Source organism: Herpailurus yagouaroundi, unplaced genomic scaffold, assembly GCF_014898765.1.
Source record: "Herpailurus yagouaroundi ecotype Mexico unplaced genomic scaffold, PumYag 29, whole genome shotgun sequence".
In the NCBI taxonomy this organism is placed as follows: domain Eukaryota; kingdom Metazoa; phylum Chordata; class Mammalia; order Carnivora; family Felidae; genus Herpailurus; species Herpailurus yagouaroundi.
This window is the reverse complement of record NW_024412377.1, coordinates 42132205-42138978: the sequence shown is the minus strand read 5'-3', so window position 1 is coordinate 42138978 and position 6774 is coordinate 42132205.

Here is a 6774-nt window from a genome sequence, read left to right as displayed (position 1 = left end):
TGCCCTGCTTGCACTCTTTCTCCCTCTAAAAAATAAAAAAAAAAATTGTTTTAAGTTAAAAAAAAATCAAAATAAAGAGCTAGAAATAGCCCAAATAACTGCCAGCAGGAGATAGTTAAATAAATTCCAGAGCGTCTACACCAGGTACTGCTATGCAGCCAATACAAAAAGAATAAAGTTTTATTTATAGGCATGGACCTGTAAAGATGTCCGTGTTATAAATATTGTTATAGATGTTGTTATATTAACTGAGGAAAAAACAGGTTTCAGAGCCATATGCTTAACATGTCCACAGGTAAATCTATATAATGCATATATATAATCCATTAGTCATTCAATAAATGCTATTGAGTGAGGCACTGTTCTGGGGATACATTAGTGAACAAGACAGAAAAAAATCCTGTCTCAATGAGCAAACGTTCTAGGGAAGGAGGTTAAGTGAAAAAGAGTAAAAGCATAAATATATAAATTTAGATACTAATAAGTGCTATGAAAGAAAATAAAGTAGAATAAAACCCCGAAGAGTAGCTAGGTATGGTGAGGGGATGTGGGTAAATGGTTATTTTAAATAATTTGGTCAGGAAACGTGTTGCTCAAAAGAGAACCTCTTAGCCGTGATCTGAACGAAATATATGTGTAGAGAAAGAGATTTATTTAGGGGCGCCTGGGTGGCGCAGTCGGTTGAGCGTCCGACTTCAGCCAGGTCACGATCTCGCGGTCCGTGAGTTCGAGCCCCGCGTCAGGCTCTGGGCTGATGGCTCAGAGCCTGGAGCCTGTTTCCGATTCTGTGTCTCCCTCTCTCTCTCTGCCCCTCCCCCGTTCATGCTCTGTCTCCCTCTGTCCCAAAAATGAATAAACGTTGAAAAAAAAAAAAAGAGATTTATTTTAAGGAATTGATTTACGTCATTGTGGAAGCTCAGGGAGCCCAAACTCTGCAGTGGAGGTGGCAGGCTGGGGACACAGGGACGAGTTGCAGTTTGAGACCAAAGGCTGTCTGCTGGCAGAATTCCTTCTTGCTTGGGGGAGGTGGGTCTTTGTTCTATGAAGGCCCTCAGTTCATTGGACGAAGCCCACCCGCATTGTGGAGGATGTTCTGCGTTAGGCAAAGTTCACCTATTTAAATGCTAATCTTATGCAAAAAACATCTTCACAGAACCGTTCAGCATGATGTTTGACCACATATCTGGGCACCAAGGCCCAGCCAGCTGAGTTGACACACACATCGAACCATCTCTGGGGCGCCTGGTTGGCTCAGTCAATTAAGTGTTGGACTGTTGACTTAGGCTCAGGTCATGATCTCACAGTTTGGGAGTTCCAGCCCCGAAGTCAGGCTCTGTGCGGCTCGTGCAGAGCCTGCTTGGGATTCTCTCTCCCTCTCTCTCTCTCTGTCCCTCCCCCTGCCCCAAAATAAATAAATGAACTTTAAAAAATTAAGCATCACAAGTCCATCCCTTGTCAACTTGGCACCCAAATGCATCTCCTTAAGTCACACTGAGTCTCTGAATAGTCACAAGGTCACACTTCCATCTCACATGCTACAACTATCTCGTGTACACCTGAAAACGAAAACACACTCTTTTCTCCAGAAGACGATACAGAATCCTTGGGTAATGTTGACACGTCTCCTTAATTACTGCTGTCTGCCATGTGACAATACAAGAAGGCTGCAACCCAGAAGAAGGTTCTCACCAGAACTTGACCATGTTGACACCCTCATCTCAGACTCTCAGCTCCCAGAACTGTGAGAAAATCAATTTCTGTTGTTTAAGCCACCCAGTCTATAGTCTTTTTGTTGTTTATTATTTGGTATTTGTTACTATGGTATATTTGTTTCCTTCCCTTTCTTATCCCCTTATCATATAACATAAGATCCATTGACTTAGGGGCGCCTGGGTGGCCCAGTTGGTTCAGCGGCTGCCTTCAGCTCAGGTCATGATCTCACAGTTCGTGGGTTCAAGCCCCAGATTGGGCTCTGCGCTCACAGCTCAGCTCAGAGCTTGGAGCCTGCTTCGGATTCTGTGTCTGCCTCTCCCCGGCTCATGCTCTGTCTCTCTCTCAAAAATAAATAAAAACATTAAAGAAAAGATACATTGACTTTATATTGTCATATTCAAGTATTGTTAATCAAAATGCAGTGTTTGATCTTGTTTAGAAAGCACCATAGGTTTGCTCAAACTCCTGGCAATTACTTAGCTCCTCAAGTGTTCTTCTAAGTTCCCTGACTCCAGCTCTTTTCTGGGCATTTAACATTTGACTGTTCAGATCCTGCCAGGTAATTCTGGTCAGGCATAACGCTAGGCTACAGAAGTCGGCTAAAGTAACAGAAAATAGCTAAATCCACAAGGTGGCAGTATTGTATAACTATTGAAAACCATGATGCAGCGTGGGCTCTTGAACATACCCTTCTGTGGCATATTCTGTGATCTATTAAATGAAGGTCTGTTTTTGTAACTTCACTTATTCTTGAAATAAATGAGCAGGGTGTTTTAAACCTTCCTAGGGTGTTTTATAGTTCTTAGATGTTTAGACTGGAGAAAAAAAAAAAAGCAGGATTCTTGGAATCAGAAAAGTCTGAGTTCAAGTACAAGATACACCCCTGGCTTACTTCGTGCACTTAGGCAAGTTAACTGAGATCTCTGTGCTTCAGCTGCCCTATCTAAAAATTTAAAATGGGGTGTGTGGGTGGTTCCATTGGTTAACCTTCCAATTCTTGATTTCAGCTTAGGTCATGATCTCATGGGTTTGTGAGTTCAAGCCCCATGGCAGGCTACACACCATACATAGACTACTTAGGATCCTCTCTCTCTCCCCTTCTGTCTGCCCCTCAGCTGCTCGTCCTCTTTCTCTCTCAAAATAAACAAATAAACTTAAGAAAATACATAAAAATAAAAATTTAAAACATGGGGGCACCTGGCTGGTTCAGTTGGGAAAGCATGTGACTCTTGATCTCAGGGTCCTTAGTTCAGGCCCCATGTTGGGCATAGAGCTTATTTTTAAAAAATTAAAATTTAGGGGCACCTGCTCAGTTGGTTGAGCATCTGACTCTTGGTTTCAGCTCAGGGCATGATCTCATGGTTCGTGAATTTGAGCCCCTTGTCAGGCTCTGTGCTGCCAGTGGGGAACCTGCTTGGGATTCTCTCTCTCTCTCTCTCTCTCTCTCTCTCTCTCTGCCCCTCCCCCTTTCTCACATGTGCACACAAGCACTCTCTCTCTCTCAAAAGAAATAAACCTTTATTTTATTTATTTATTTTTTAATGTTTATTTTTGAGACAGAGAGAGAGAAAGGGAGAGAGACAGAGACAGAGCATGAGTGGGGGAGGGGCAGAGAGCAAGGGAGTCAGAATCTGAAGCAGGTTCCAGGCTCTGAGCTGTCAGCACAGAGCACAATGTGGGGCTCAAACCCACGAACCGTGAGATCATGACCTGGGCTAAAGTCGGACTCTTAACCAACTGAGCCACCCAGGCGCCCCTAAATAAACCTTTAAAAAAAAAAACCCTCGTGCAAAATGTTTAAAATTAAAAAATAAAAATTTAAAACAATGAAATTACTTTCCCTGTGAAATCTTTTTTACGACGTGAGATAATACAGGTAAGAATACTACTGTATAAAATTTCTTATAAATGTTAAAAATAATTATTATCTTAGCATTGGAAAATCAATCAGGGTAGATGTCATCTGAAAGCTCAGTATCTTCAAGTTGATTAGAAGAAAGGTTCTGAGGCTTTCAGAATAGCCTAGAGTATCTGATTTCTGTTTCCTGTGACACATCTTAGCCTATGGTGACCTTGTCAGAAGGAATCATCTACATAAAGAGATCAGTTGTGGTACTGTCACAGTTATTACACTTTTCTTATTTTTGGCTTTGGACTATAACTGTGAAGTCCCTATTTCAGCTGACAGCCTATCTCCTTCCACCAGGAAGGTTAGAAAAAGTCACCTCTGGCTTGAATTACCTAATAATAATAGCAGCAGGGTATATTTGTATGAGGTTTATGGCTTAAACAAAGTGCTTTTACGTATCCTATTTCAACTAGGGCAGAAGCTATGGCAATCAATGATACAGTGTGAGACAAGAAAATATAAGCTAGGAAGGTCAATAGGATTTGAAATTCTTTTTTTTTTAAGTTTATTTAATTATTTTGAGAGGGGGTGGGGGAGGGGCAGAAAGAGAGGGAGAGAGAGAGAGAGAGAGAGAGAGAGAGAGAGAATCCCAAGTAGCCTCCGTGCTCAGCAAGGAGACAATCTCAAGACTGTGAGATCACGACCGGAGCTGAAATAGAGAGTCAGACGCTTAACCAACTGACCCACCCAGGTGCCCCAGGATTTGAAATTCTAAGCAGTGAAAGAAAATATAAAATATTTGAGTCTGAGTTGGAAGAGCGTATGGCGATTGATCTCGGGGGTGTGAGTTGGAGCCCCACATCAGGTGTAGAAATTATTTAAACAAATCTATATATATATACGTATGTGTGTGTATATACACATATACACACACATACGTATATATACACACACATATGTATATATATGTATATATGTGTGTATATATATGTGTATATGTGTATGTGTATATGTATAAATATGTACGTATACATATATACATATATTGTATGTATGTCGTACATATACACACATATATTGTATTATGTGTGCACATATACATATATACATATGCATGCATATATAAATACATGTACATGCATATATACATATACACATACATATATATATACATATACATATATATACATATATATAAGTCTCATGTGGGTTAGAAGGAGGCAGAAGGTGAGTAGAAAGGGTCTTATATCTATCACTATCCCAGCATAGAGAACACTGAAAAGAAACAGTCATAGGAGTTCAGATCAGGTTCAGGGTCCAACAGGAAGTAAGGAGGGGCTGGAAAGTCTGGTAGATAGCTAAGATTTAAATAGGTTTGTTGGCTTGAGAATCTGAAAGGGAAAGAGGCAGAAGAAATTAACACTGGGTAGGCAGGAATAAACAGTGTTGTCTAAGAGGAATCGCTGGTGGGGACGGGAGGATAGAGGTAAATAACTGAGGTCAGGTAGCTAGGACCAAGGAATCAGCTAGAGAGCCAGGGACTACTAAGCATGGAGGAGATGAGTGTAGTCCTCAAAAGTGTGGGAGTTCGGGCTCAGCTGGAAGTCAGAACCCAGACCCAAGCTACAGAACTTCAGCGCTGCGAGATCAGTTGAGCTGCAGATGGCCTGCGGCCGGCCAGCTGCAGGGAGATGATTTAAGTCAAACTTAGATCTACTGAGGTAGTGACTGCTAACTGCTCCCCATTTAGATGTAGAGCAGGCTCCAAGGTCTGGACAGGACATGCTAACTGTGAGAGTGAACAGTTACATCCCAGAACCGTGGTTTTGATTGTGAGGAGTTCTCAAAGGCTGGTGGTGTTGGATAAGTCGCCATACCTCTCCAGATGAATATAACAATAGATGCCCTAATACAGGTCATGAAAAGCACGAGTTGATGCATCACCAAATACTTGATGAACTGTAAAGGGCTATATAAAGCTATTTTGACTTGTTTTGCTTTGTGGATTAGAGCCCTACAATCCAGAGTTCTTTTTTTCACCTGTCAGGCCCCTGACTCTGCTCACTGCAAGAAGACTTTTCCTGGCAGCATTGAGCTTGGCCAAGATCAAATGGCACAGCTACCCATTTTGTGTGATCGGTATCAGTACATCCTGGCATTAGCGTGGGGAGTTGAGAGTTAACAGGATGTGCTTCAGGACCCGCTCTCCTCAGGAATGGCAACTCAAGCATCTTCCAAATTTAGTCTCACAAAGAAGAGTAGATTACTATAGTGAGTAATAATGAGTCACTGGGAGCACAGTTTCATGCCCTTGCCGATGAACAACGTGGAGGAAGAGAAGAGGGGCTGAGAAAGGGAAGGGACCTACAAATGGCAGAAACTGCAAAACACAAAATTCTTTCAAATAAAAATGGCCAACACAAATATCCCCAAATGTGATGTATAACAGCACATTTCCAGGAGTTAATGGTTCGTGTGATTAAAAAAGAAAATGTAAGATATAATTTGATTATCAAAATATCGACAGGTCAGGGGCGCCTGGGTGGCGCAGTCGGTTAAGCCTCCGACTTCAGCCAGGTCAAGATCTCGCGGTCCGTGAGTTCGAGCCCCGCGTCGGGCTCTGGGCTGATGGCTCAGAGCCTGGAGCCTGTTTCCGATTCTGTGTCTCCCTCTCTCTCTGCCCCTCGCCCGTTCATGCTATGTCTGTCTCTGTCCCAAAAATAAATAAACGTTGAAAAAAAAATTAAAAAAAAAAATATCGACAGGTCAGACCAACTGACCCAAACAATATAACCCGTGTATAAGGAGGAACCCAGGAGAAATTCAGACATTTCATCTTTTCAAGTTCTGCTGTTAGTATGGTTTTCAATGAGTATCAGGGAACATCACTGATTTGAATTTCCTCCCTGTCAGGACATATCTCTAACATTTAAATATGACACTGCAGAATGTTCGTTGCAGACAAATGAGTTGAAGCCTCAGGCATTATTTCAAAGCAACTCTGAGAGGAAGGGGAGGGGCTAGTGGAAACAGTATTTTAAGAAGACAGGAAGCAAGCTTTGCTTGATTTTCACTGGTGAATCTCATTCCTTGCCAAGAATAAGACTATGTTGAAGAGTCAAATCATTTCATGATTTCCTTCTATGAGAATCTAAGCAAGGATTTTTTCAGACGAGAAAAAGAAAAACTGCCAGAGGTCATTTCACTGAGGG